The 12,833-nt window shown below is 41.0% G+C and overlaps 1 pseudogene across 1 annotated transcript in view; it reads right to left on the bottom strand.

Moving 5' to 3' along the window:
• The window catches only part of LOC110347552 (SAFB-like transcription modulator pseudogene), a 44,346-nt pseudogene extending 31,513 nt beyond the window's left edge, over positions 1–12,833 (bottom strand). The window contains exons 1-3 of the transcript XR_015447690.1: positions 12,658–12,833; positions 2,519–2,602; positions 1,115–1,219 (exon numbers count right to left, since the gene is read on the bottom strand). The product of XR_015447690.1 is annotated as an SAFB-like transcription modulator pseudogene (transcript). The remainder of the gene's footprint in view (positions 1–1,114; positions 1,220–2,518; positions 2,603–12,657) is intronic.

The raw sequence follows: 12,833 nt of genomic DNA, 5'->3' as shown, positions 1-12,833 counted from the left end.
CCTCTCTGAAGCCAGGAAGCCCTTGTTCCGCCTAGAGACACTTGTTGCAGCAAGGCACCAGTAAAGGGAATCATCTCCCTGCAAACCCAAGTGTGGGAAATGAGCTCCACTCCCATTGGCCAGTGAATGCTGCCTCCAAAAGTCCCCCAGCCTTGAAGTGTTCCTCTTTCTGAATACAGCAGTGCCTCTTCTGTCACTTTCAGTCACATAATGATGCCAGGGAAAGGTCTATTCACTCACTCAAGCAGCTACTGCAAGGACAAATCAGAATATCCAGGCACATCAGACAAACAGAGCACACCAAACTAATACCGCATCCGTTCTTAAACCTTGACTGGACTGAGAGGGACAGCACAAGATTGTGCACCATGAACTGCATGCCAAACCCAAACACTGCAATGTCACTCAATACACAAATTCCAAACAAAGCCCAGAATCTCCCAGCAAAATAGTCAAAACATCCAGAACACAGTAGAATATCATTCCTGATGTAAAGAACCTGGAAAAACACAACTTGAATGAGAAAAAAATCCAACCAAGTGACATTAATTCCTAAATGAAAGAGATGAGGGAATTCTGTGACAAAGATTCTAAAGACTGTCTAAAAATGATTTTACAGTAGTTAAATATTCCCACAAGTGTCTTTCTAATCAGCAAAAGCCGAAAACTACTCAGACATTTTCATACACTCTGGTAATGCACACTATGCAATACTATTCACCAATCCAAGTGACAAATACTGTTACACAAAAGAGCTTCCATGAGTCACCACAGGATGATTCTGCATGAGGAAAAGTATGAAAAGTAACATCTACGCTAGGATCCCATTTATGCAACATTCTTCAAATAACAGGAGCAGAGAAGTGAAGACAAGATTGGTGGCTATCAGGACTACAGCACGTGGGAAGACAATCCAGAGACTTGGCCACAATGCACAGAAGGATGAAGACTTGAAGGGTTACTGGCACATGTACCATGTCATAGGTGGCGTTTGTCCCCGACACTCCTGCCAAATAGATGCCCTTCCTCCAGGGTGCCAACAGCATCCTCCACCACCACCTGGTCCATGCTTGCCAGCTTTTCCTATTACATAGGGAGTGCCGATCCCAATTACCTTCATTTCTTCTCACAGTAGAAGAACGTGAGCAGCACTTCTAGGATCCCCACAGTCCTCAAGTTTATCTGGATGGTCCAGTGCACTCTATCTTCCTTCTACCTGCTGTTGAAAGAATTTCCAGATATTATGAAAAGACTAAAACTTTGGCAATAAATTGTTAAGCTCAGGCTTCTACAATCAGAAAATTCAAACACTGTCAGTTTGTCTCTTACAGTGGCAATCACCTCGAACAGAGGGGGACAATGACCAGAAGAAGTCACGGTCTGGCAGGATCTCTACATGGGGTTCCGTGCAGTGCCCATGGACTGGTCTTAGCCTTGTTCGTGGTGTCCAAGTGAGAGGTTCTGTAAAGGGCTCTCCACAACATTCTAAATGTTGATGGAGGTGACGGGAGATGCTTGCTGACCTCTGACCAGCATGAACAATGTAATAAAACTAACAAAGAAGGTGTAATGAAAGTAACTTGTGACATCATTTCACAGATATTTTTCTAGATTCAGGACTTTGCCTGAAAAGACAACATGAATGAGGCTCGTTAACATCTCAGTTTGTCTAATTTGTATTCCTGCCCATAAAACAATGCATAGATAAAGCAAAATCCTAATACAGGCAATCCATATTCTGATTTGTAAATGTAATTTAGTTGGCTAATATTTAGAGAATACTGATGTTCACCAGTTTAGGAATTTTTGAAACAACATTATAGCGAATGCAGATATATAGATTTAGACATAGATGTATGGATACAAAGAGGCAAGTATTGCCCATCTCTTTTTCCTATATGCTTGTATTCATACATTATGATTTAATCAGTTAGGTGGCCAAAGGAGTCGGAACAGTACCTGCTAGAATGCGGGAGAAGCAGCCTCTTCCACCCAATTCTTGTCCTGACCTGCCCGGCCCTAGACCGTGCTTCTTTATCTTCTTTATACATAGAAATCACACGAGTCATTTTTAAAACATGCAACCCCTTTTTAAAATGCAAATAGGAGCCAATCCCAAATTTAAGGAAAAACAGTACATTCAATACACAATTACAGCTGAAAACTAAACTGTGGGCCGGGGCTGTACATTAATGGTAGAGCTCATGCATAGCATACATAACATCTTGAACTTGATTCTGAGCACAAAATCCATAAAATAATTAAAATGTGACATTTGATTTGTAGGTGTCATTAACTCCCAGAAAATGGAAAACACTCCATCTGTGAATTTGTTACTTTTTTTGTTTTTGTTTTTTTGCTGGCGGGGATTGAACTCTGTGTCCTTGCACTTTCCAGGCAGGGGGGGAACCACTGAGCTGAATCACCCCCCCAAATTTGTTACTTTTTAAATTAAACTTTCGGCATCATTTTCAAAGGAAACATGCAAAGCAGGAATGACTGAATTGGATTAAATAACCTGAAATTCCGCATACAATTCATTTCTGAAAGGAGATTCTAATTCATGCTCAGCAGGACAAGTGACCAACTTTCCAGGCATTCGCTGTCAGAAAACATCAAACACAGGGTCAGTGTACAGTTTTACATGAAAAATACCACAACACTTTCTTCAGTTGAGGTAGATTTATAGAAAAAAATTATACACAGATGATGGATTCATTAAATATAATGTATTAAAACAATTCCACGGTAAACTAAAAGTTTAGGCTAATTAGAAATTTGAGACCAGTAACTGAGATTAAAGCAATAGCCAAAAAGCCAATTAAAACAGTAATTGTTCTTGGTTGTACACTGAAGATAACAAAAATCTTTTTAACATTTATTCATGAAATGGGCAAGGCACACCTTTAAATGAATGATAAACACCAAACACACAGTTCTTCCGTAAAATAAACTTCCACAGTTTAACTGCTGACAAGGACAGACTGCTAAGAGCATTCATTCACTGTTGTACAACATCAAGAACTTGCAGTGACACATGAGAGCAATCCTAAAGCATCTGCATTCAAGGACATTTACAGGGTAGGTACAACCCTAGAACTTTTTAACAAAACTTATGTGAAGAAAGAAATTATACTAGAAGATAAAAAAAGATATTAATTTTCTCTTTGTAACTTGAAACTTACAGAAAACTTTTCAAAGTCACTTACAGGAAATCAGAGAAAAAAACATAACTGAATGCAATGAGAATGATGATCATGGAAAATACTACACTGAATCCCCCCATCTCGTTTGGGAAAAGAGCCTAAGGTGCATCCACCCCAACTTTAAAACTTCAGGTCCCCATTCGGGAGATTAATTTTCAAAGTGTGCAAAGTGAAAAACTGTTGTTTAAAGAATATTTGTGGAACGAAACCAAATTAAAATTAATGTCAAATGACAGAAACATCAGGAAAAACGCACACACAATTATATTGTAACTAATACAGGAAATAGGACCCCTGGGAACTTCCTTCCCTTCAGGGGTTTAAAGGAACAAGTTACTGCCATGTGGTCCCCTTTTTACCAATATGTAAAGAGGTAGTAACACCAGACTTTTTGAGGACTACACTTGGTTGAATACAATGATATTAAATACAAAAGTACATTGCATAAAAGTGCACAATAGAGTTCAATAACAAAGGCCAGGATTTCCTAGTGGTTAGTGAACAAGACGAATATCAACTTCCTTATTTTTACATTGAAATTATTAGGAAACTTTCTGACTTAAGGCAATATATGAATAAGACCCATGGTAAACATTAAACAAATTATATAACAACCGACTGTAAACTTTTTCATCACTCCATTCCGTTGGTTAAAGAAATGCAAACCTGTTTCCACAGGCAGCTAACAGCCCTAAACAGTGCTAACCCCACAAGGGATCCCTCAGCACGTTACTCTGCTCCTCCTCAGGGCAAAATTACACACATATGGTCTCTGACCACAAATCCCAAGAAAACGGCCAAGACCAAAATTGAAACAAATAAATGACAACAATACCTACCCAAGCACTCTGTCAAAGAAAAGCAAAATGCAGATGTTCTCTTGTGGCCAAGGGCCACTTTGGTCCTAGGCTGACCCCTGCTCAGCCAATCGCATCAGCTGTTTCCTCATTTTCATGTCAAGACAACACAAACCCTAAATATTATCAAGGAGGGGACCTGAGACCAATATTTAGAGACAAAACGATCTGAAAGGCTCGGCATGTTGCCACCCAAAGTACAGCACTGAGGCCAACACATCTACGGACCTTCCTGGTCATAAATCTGAAAGCCCGAAGGGCGCATCTCTTAATATCACTTCTGCTAGGAAAATAGACCGCCCTAGAGAGCCAGTACGATCACAATCACAATGCAAAACAGCCACTGTCAATCAAAATCAAGTAAATTGAAACTGAGGTGGTCGCCTGAGCAGGTCCAGCGAGTTCCCACATCCCTGGCCACCAAGGCCTCCGTGCGATCCTGGGCTGACACCGGCTCAGCCTTAAGCACCCGCTGTCTCTTCAAATTTAAGTTGAAAACAAAACCTTATGATCATGCACAGGGCGGTAAAAGAGTAACATTTACACAAACAAAATGATCGGAAAGATGCTTCATGCTGTTACACCAAGTAGAACCGTCTGCCCAACTTGAAAAATAGCAACACAAACCACCAATTAAGAATCAAACTGAACTTAAACTTGGAGATCACCACCGGAGCGGCCGCCATGTTCCCACATCCTGGAGGGGAATGAGCTATGGGAGCCCAGCTGCACAATCAACACTCTAAAGGTCCTGGACACAGAACAGAGCCCCTCGGAGGGAAAGGCTATGGTCCCACCCTCAAACACTCTCACTGGATGGTTTCAAATGATAGGCAGTGAAAGTGTCAGCTCTGGAAACTCAAGTCTGTATCTCAGGCTCAGCTATTTATGCCCACTTAATTCTGCTCATATCGCAATCCTCTCTTTTACCTACCCAAGGCCCTCCCTAGCCAGATATAATATTCGGCCTTTTGATTATACCATAGCCCCTGGTGTGACATTTTTGATTTGGGAATTCTGGCTCACTTAGTTCATGCAGACCTCGCTGAATTGTATTCTCCTCCAGGAAGTCCTCTAGGATTGCACCTTACACTCCCCCTAGTAGTTTGGAGTTGATTTTTTCTGTTGACACATAGAGACATTAGAGCTGGGATGCAGTAGAATGATGTGGCAGCAGGCTCGGCCTGGTGTGATGAGCCCAAGGCATGCACGCGTAATGTGGGAAGCCAGTTAAGGTTGTCATAATTGTAGGAAGGCCAGGAGATTTCAACAAGTTAGCTCACACCAGCTTCTCTGCACACCCTGTAATATCACAAGTAGCTAGGGAAAAAATGGCCTCCATGTTTTCCAAGCAGAATTTTGAACTAAAAGCAAAATCATACTGGTTACAATTAGTTCCCAACTTTAAGTTTGTAAGATACTAGAGATAGACAGATGGCTTAGTGTGCAGTGTTAAGAACACAACTGTCATAATCCAACTGTCTGTTCCCAGGGGATTCGCTTCTTAAATCATTGTTCATAACTGACATGAGGCTGAGGGGAATAAACAGGAAGGCCTAGCTTCAGGAGTACAAAATCCCATTTAAATAAGAGGAGATAGTTGTTGAGATCTATTGCACAAAAAGTGAGTATGTGATATGACGATTATCATAATAAGCTTAAAGTAATCCATCCAGAATGCATACACATATCAAAACATCCTATTGGACCCCATAAATATATAAAATTATTATTTGTCATTTGAAAAATGAACACTTTACTTATTGTATGACTTCTCTACTAGAGACTGCCATCTCATTTTCAAACTTAGAAAATGCTTTTAGGTGAATTCTTTCAGCGTTAGTGCCTTTTGGTAATACTTTGACAAATTTTCAGATGGGCAAAAGATTTGTCATAGGCTTTGTGCTGCCGTCATGGAAGTAATGGATCTCAGGACTCAAGTGGTGTAGGCAGGAAGAGAAGGAAGACAGTGACTGCTGATCTGCATCTAATCCCAAGGAACTCCAACTCGGTCTACCCCTGTTGCTGTGGCTTGTCCCTCTGACTGCCCTCTACAGATGGACACATGGCCGGACCCTGTCAATGCCAGGTCACCACTTTATGTCCTAGCACTCAGTTGTACCATCCATACTTCATCTCTTATCCACGACCCATCTTTAGAAAAATGATCAATCGTCTCTCTCTATTATGCAGTATGGATGAGGATTATGTTGTCTATGGCCTTGAGGTATGCTGCTTGCATTCATGTCACAGTTTTTATCCCCACCAGCTGTTTATCCTTTGGATTTGTTTGCTTGTTTTTCAGTTGCAGGTGCTGTCTTAGTGGTTCAGTCTACTGTAACAAATTATCTTGTGCTGTGTAATTTATGAACAAGAGATTCATTATTCACAATTCTCAAGGCTTAGAAGTCCAAGATAAAGGCTCCAAGAGATTTGCTGTCTACCAAGAGGGGCTCTGTTCTCATAGATGCTTATACTATGTGTCCTCGGATGGTGCAAGGGGCAAACAGCCTCTCTCAAGTCTGTCTCCTCTGGTTTTGATCTTAAATGTGCTCCAAGAACACATGTTAAAGGTTTAATCATTACTGCAGGGTGATTTTGGGAGGTAGTGGAACCTTCATGCAATGGGGGTTGGTGGAAAGAAGCTGGTCATTGGAAGAGTACCTTGAAGAAAATATTGGCCTAATAGTCCCTCTCCTCTTCTCCCTTCCCTCCCCTCCCTTCTCCACTCCTCTCTTGTTTTCTCTTTCCCTCCACTCCCCTCACTGTCCCTCTCCCTCTCTGTCAACCTCTCCCTCTCCTTTTCTTTTCTGGCCACCATGAGGTGAACATTCTGACTTCTCTATGTTCTCCCTGCCTTGGCCTGCCTTGCCACAGACTGAAAAACATTGTAGCCATCCAACCATACACTCAAAACTCTGAAAACATGATCCAACATGAAGCTTTCTTTACAAATTGATTTTTCTCAGGTGTTTTGTCACAGGAATGGAAAGCTGACTAAAACACTCTAAGGGCATTAATCCCAAATTGCCACCCAAATTTCTCATGTGTTAATATCATCACATCAGAATTGACTTCCTATTTGGGACCTTGCCCCGATATTTTGTTCTCCCTAACCCAGGAGCCAATGAGGATGACTGACAAATAGTCATGGAGTCAGTTTAACATGATGTTAAACTGAATGTTAAACATTCATTAAACATTCATTTAACAATGAATCGCTTGTGTCTCTCATAAGCAAAGAAACACATAGTGTCTGGCTCGTCTCACCTTTATTCACCCCAAAAGGGCCACAAGCAATTAAAGTAAAACAAGATACATCTGCTTTCCAATAGCCATTAGTACATGCTGTGGTAAACATTTTAACCTCATGTGTCTTCACTGTTCCCTAATAGTTAGTCACCCGTGAGTGCTGCCTTTCTCCTTTGTGCTCACACAGGAAGCTAATTAGGCCTCATTCTCCTATGAGCTGTGACAACTTCTTCCATGAATTTTGGAGGAATAGTAATATTAAAAGCATAGCTTTCTATCCCTTACCCCAGAAAAAACATATACTTCTCATATTAAAAATTAATATAGCCCATCCCAATAGTAACCCAAGTTTTAACTTCTTCCGGGATCAACTCAAAAGTCTAAAGTTCAGAGACTCATCAAAATAATATATGACAGAGACTCATAGGTGTGATTCATTCCGAGTCAAATTGGCTTCTACCTGTGAGCATGTGAAATCAAACAAGTTATGTGTTTCCAGTATACAATGATGGGGCAGGTACAGACATTTCCTTTCCAAAAGCAAAAAGTAGGGAAGGAAAAAGAGATAACAGGTCCCAGTGAAATCTCAAACCCAACAAGGCAAATATTAAATCTTCAGGTTCCAGAAAAATCATTTTCTTGTTTGCCCATTGTCAGGGCCAGAGGGCAGCCCAAGGGGTACTTTCATAGGTGAGTTCCCCAGGGTACAGAAAGCACACGGAGCTGACATCAGCAACAAAAGCCACAAGAGCAGGATATCTTTATTCTTTTACCCTTACATAGAGTACTACACAGCTTTACATCATCATGTTCTTATATAACCACATAACACATGGGCAGTAGTCTATGCTAAGTCATGCGTACATAACTGTCCTGTTGTGTGCATGTGCTAGACAGCAGGGTCGTGTCCTTACAGGGTCATGTCCTTACAGGGTCCTCAGGTGCCGCCGGGCTTTGAATCAGTCAGCAGTGGTTCCCCATACCCATGCTCTGTACACACTGGCTTCTCTGGGTGCAGCTATTCCTACTTCTTGAGGTTTGGAATCACTGCAATGGGCCGAGATCATCTTAGAACAGAAAAAGAGATCACAAGAAAGCCAGCCCAGATCGCTAAGGAAGGCCCACATGTGAAGTATGTGCTCAGCATTTGGCAGCAAGAAGGGAGACACAGATGAGTCAGGGCTACAGAAGCTAAGGCTCATCAGTGAACAGCTTTCTGTATGTACCTGCAGTGCCTGGACCATTGCTGGCATCTCTCTACCTTTCACACCTGTCCCTTCTAAACGTATAGGCACAACTGTGCCTCAAATACTTTTTTGTACAGATACATTTCATACCATATGGTTCAGAAAAATAAAAGTTCCTAGAATGATTAAAGTGTGGCCCTCTTCAAATTCGTGTGCTGGAATCTTAATTCCTCAAGGCATCTGCATTTGGTAGTAGGACCTTGTGTGAGACAAGTTCTTATATTAAACATGTGCACACACACTTATACACTGTTCTGTTCTTCATGTATTAACATCAAAAGATACTATTTTAACTTCTTTTCTCAATGTGTATTTGAATAAAATTTGAATGAATGTTCTACTGAATGTTTACTGATCATCTGTAACTTTTATGTAGATTGACTGATAATGTCCTTTGCCTATTTCTCATTTGAGGGATATTCCACCAGCACATAAGGAGTACTCAGTGTGGATCTCAGGAGACTGTCTTGGAGGCAGAAGATTGGAAGCTACAGAAGCCTTTATGCTATAAGTGTAAATGGATCCTAGAAAATTTAAATTATCATCCTAGCCGGGGATTTAGCTCAGTGGTTTCGCCACCTGCCTCGCAAGCACAAGGACCCAAGTTCGATCCCCAGTACAAAAAAAATAAAATAAAATAAATTATCATCTTAGAGTTCAGAGCTAACTAATGAATGCCAGTATTTTTTAAAAAACATTAATTTAAAAATTATTAAAATTGTATATGTATTTATTAAATGTAATGAGCTAGGTGTGGTGCTGCATGGCTGTAATTCCGGCATTTTGGGAGGCTGAGGCAGGAGGATCACAAGTTCCAGTGCAGTCTGGGCAGTTTAGTGACTTATTGAGATGCTGTCTCAAAATGAAAAATAAAATCAGGCTGGGGATATAGATCAGTGCTAAGGCCTAGGAATCAATCCCTAACACTGACAAAAAAGTAGTAAAATTTATTTGTATTGACAAAATAATTAGGTAGAACAAAGAAAATTCTTGTGTTAAACAAGCTAAAAATTATAGGATTAAAAATTAAAATAGGCAGGCTGAGAAGGCCAGCTCCATGTTTCAGGTGTTGTAATAGGGAAAAGGTATGAAAAGCTGCTAAATTCATCACTCATGCACTTCAAGTCAATTGACTGAAATATTCTACAGAGTCTGGCTACTTAATCTCCTCCAGGAAGGGGCAGCACAGCATAATACACCTGATAATACACAGATTAGTCTTCACCTATGAAGACAAAATGATATGAAAATAAGGCTTTTGTTAAGAAAAAGGGACATAAACAGAGGTAGAGCTCAACCGGAAAGGTTTATTTCAGCACAAGCCTGAGAGAGACCGCACTGGCACTACTGGAGATTAGACCAGCAACTCTCTACAGGCTATGGGGTCATTGTAGGGTCATGGGGAGGAAGGAGTTCAGTGAGAGGGGGTTGTGGCTCCCTGCCAAGAATAAAGCTTGTAAGGGCACAGTAGTAATGGTTGCCCAAGAAGAAGGCTTGGGAAAGCACAGGGAGCAGTGGCTGTGATCAGTAGCAGGGCTGATAGGGTTAAGAGTCCCCAGGTGCATTTGTGCTGGGAGGTGGTGGTTTGGAGGGGTCTCTGGTCAGGATGGCAGTGATTGGATTCCTTCAGTCTTAATTACAAAATTCTGTGACCTGAGTAATAGCAGATTTGTAGACACAAGAAACAAAATTTCCTTTAAGTTGGCTCAGTTAGAAAAAGAAGCACACGACCTCAGAAGTAAATGTGGATAGGAAGTCTTGAAGAGAATCTCATGGCAGTTTAAGGAAACACTATTCTAAGTGCTTCTGTACCATTTATGCTAAAACAATAAATGGGTAACAAACTATTGTTTCATGTATTGAAAGCCACCTGTTTAAGCCTAAAAACTTCTTGAGTGGTTGTTGGAGATCAAAAGGGAGGTTCATAGTCATATCACCCACATCCCAGGTGGTTGTAGTGCTGAAGATTCAGCATCATTATTATGAATATGGCAATGACTGTTGATAAGTCATAAATATATACAGGATACGATAACTGTTTTGAAGCCCAAACTGCTAATGAGTATTAAAATCATACGGGAATGGTGGTGGTTTGTGCCTGAGGTCTCAACTACTTGGGAGGCTGAGATAGGAAGATCACTTGAGCCCAGAAATTTGAAGCCAGTATAGGGAACAAAGTGAAACTCCACCTCCTCTCCCGCCAAAAATATCAAAGAGCATGTAGAAAATGAGTATCAGACAGTAATTGGTGAAAGTTATCAAAGAATGTGAGATATCACATTCAAGCACTTTTGCAAGCACCTTACAATTACCTGAACCAAAATCAATTGGAATAAGATACTCTCCTACAAGATTGGCAAGGAAATACAGAATGTTTAAAGGCTGACTGCAGTATTCTTTGCTATGTGGAAAGAAAATGATTCAGTATATGGATATAGCAATAAATAAGTGATTTATAAACAAGAGTAATGTTTGGCTGAGGCTTTCAAAATTATGAGCTTTTCTAACCTCATAGAAAATAGCACTGTCTTGATTCTTTTGTGTTTTCTGCTTTGTAATTTTGTTATTTTTATATCTATTTTAAAAACATATTTTAAAAAATTCTGCTACATTTAATGTTGGAGAGAATGATCCATTATGGAGTCATTTTGCTGTTCCCAAAATTTTCCTACCTACACACGGTTATTATGCTCAGCGCTTTTATACCCTTATCCTTTGAAGTACTTCTGATACATTGGTGGTTTTTACTAATTCATCAACTTTTAAACTGGTGCAATCTATAGCTAAATGGAAGGCACATCCATGCTTCTACTTCCTGTTGCATTGATCATTGTATACAGCATCTCATAATTATAATTTTGAAAAGTTGGATGGCAAGTTTTTCAAGTAATTTATTTAGGGGAGTCTAAAGCAGTTTTCTGAAAATTTCACCATGGCCACCTCTTTGGGGAAGCTGTTTTTATTGTGTGTGTGTGTGTGTGTGTGTGTGTGTGTGTTTTAATCTGTTTTGTGTGTATATGTGTGTTGGGGATGAAAGCCAGGGTCTCCCACATGCTATGTAAGCCCTCTACCACTGAGCTGCACTAGTCCAGGAAGTTGTTTTTAAATCCAAGCTTGAACTGCATTCCCTGCGAATAACCATTTTTATTTTTTCCTTTCCCTCACTGGTTTCTTCCCATCTAAAATAACACCGCTGTAGCCATAGACAGCTGTATTTTTAGATGAGTTTTGGCTTTTTTTTTTTTTTGGTACCAGGGATCGAACTTGGGACCTTGCACTTGCGAAGCAGGTGGTGGAAGCACTGAGCTAAATCCCCAGCCCAGAGTTTTGCTTATTATTTAATATTCAAAAACTGCTAACATGCTGTAGAAGTAATAGAGTATAAAACTTGATAAAAGCAGATGTTGACATAACAATAGGGAACTCGTACTGTAACAATGTAGCATGATTACACAGTAAGCAAATTAATCAAATAACTATGTAAATCACAAAACCCCTTACTATAGAATATCAAAGGATTTAACTTTAATTTTCCTTACATTAATTGCTCCTGTTCCATTATTCTTTGAATAGACTGCTCTGTATTACGTGTACTAATAATAAGACTTTCTTATTAATGCTGCAAGGAAACGCATCTGCGGCCAGGGAGCTAATAGTTTTCATACTCAGAGGCCAAGAAAGAAGCAGGAAAATGTGGAACCTAACTCAAGTGGAGTCCAGAGCCAAATGTAAGCCAGGTAATGTTCAAGGGCTGTGGTCTGGGGGCCTGGGGGGAGTACTGCAGCAGGGCTCATTAACTTGCAGAACACCAACGCCCCAGCTCTCCACCCTCAGCAGGCTCCTCTACTAGTCCACTATCCTCTCCCTCAGTCCTCCAAAGAAACCTCGGCCCTGCCCTCGGATTCCTCCAATTCTAGCCTTTCTTGGATGCTTTAGGTGACAACTACTGCACCTTACCAGTTTGCCCAGTAACGCGCCTGCGCAATAGAGACCACCAAGACTTCCCCAGCCAGTCTCCGCGCAGGCGCCAGACCTGTGGCCATGGCTCCGCCCACACTCGGCCCCCAGCCTGTGCCCACCTCCACAAATACTCACTTCCGGGGACAGCTTGGTGCTGACCTCTACGCAGCCCAGCGAAGCCAGGAAGCGCAGGGGACCCAACTAGCCAGACACTATGGACGGTCGCGTGCAGCTGATGAAGGTATTCATGGCTTGGCCTCGGCCCAACCGGCGCCGCTGGAGAAACCCGATTCCTTTTCCTGAGACGTTTG

This window comes from Heterocephalus glaber, unplaced genomic scaffold (assembly GCF_053883595.1).
Source record: "Heterocephalus glaber isolate CG9 unplaced genomic scaffold, H.glaber_assembly_v1.0 deba00001765, whole genome shotgun sequence".
In the NCBI taxonomy this organism is placed as follows: domain Eukaryota; kingdom Metazoa; phylum Chordata; class Mammalia; order Rodentia; family Bathyergidae; genus Heterocephalus; species Heterocephalus glaber.
Note: the sequence above shows the minus strand (reverse complement) of the source record. Positions and strands in the feature narration are given on the sequence as shown.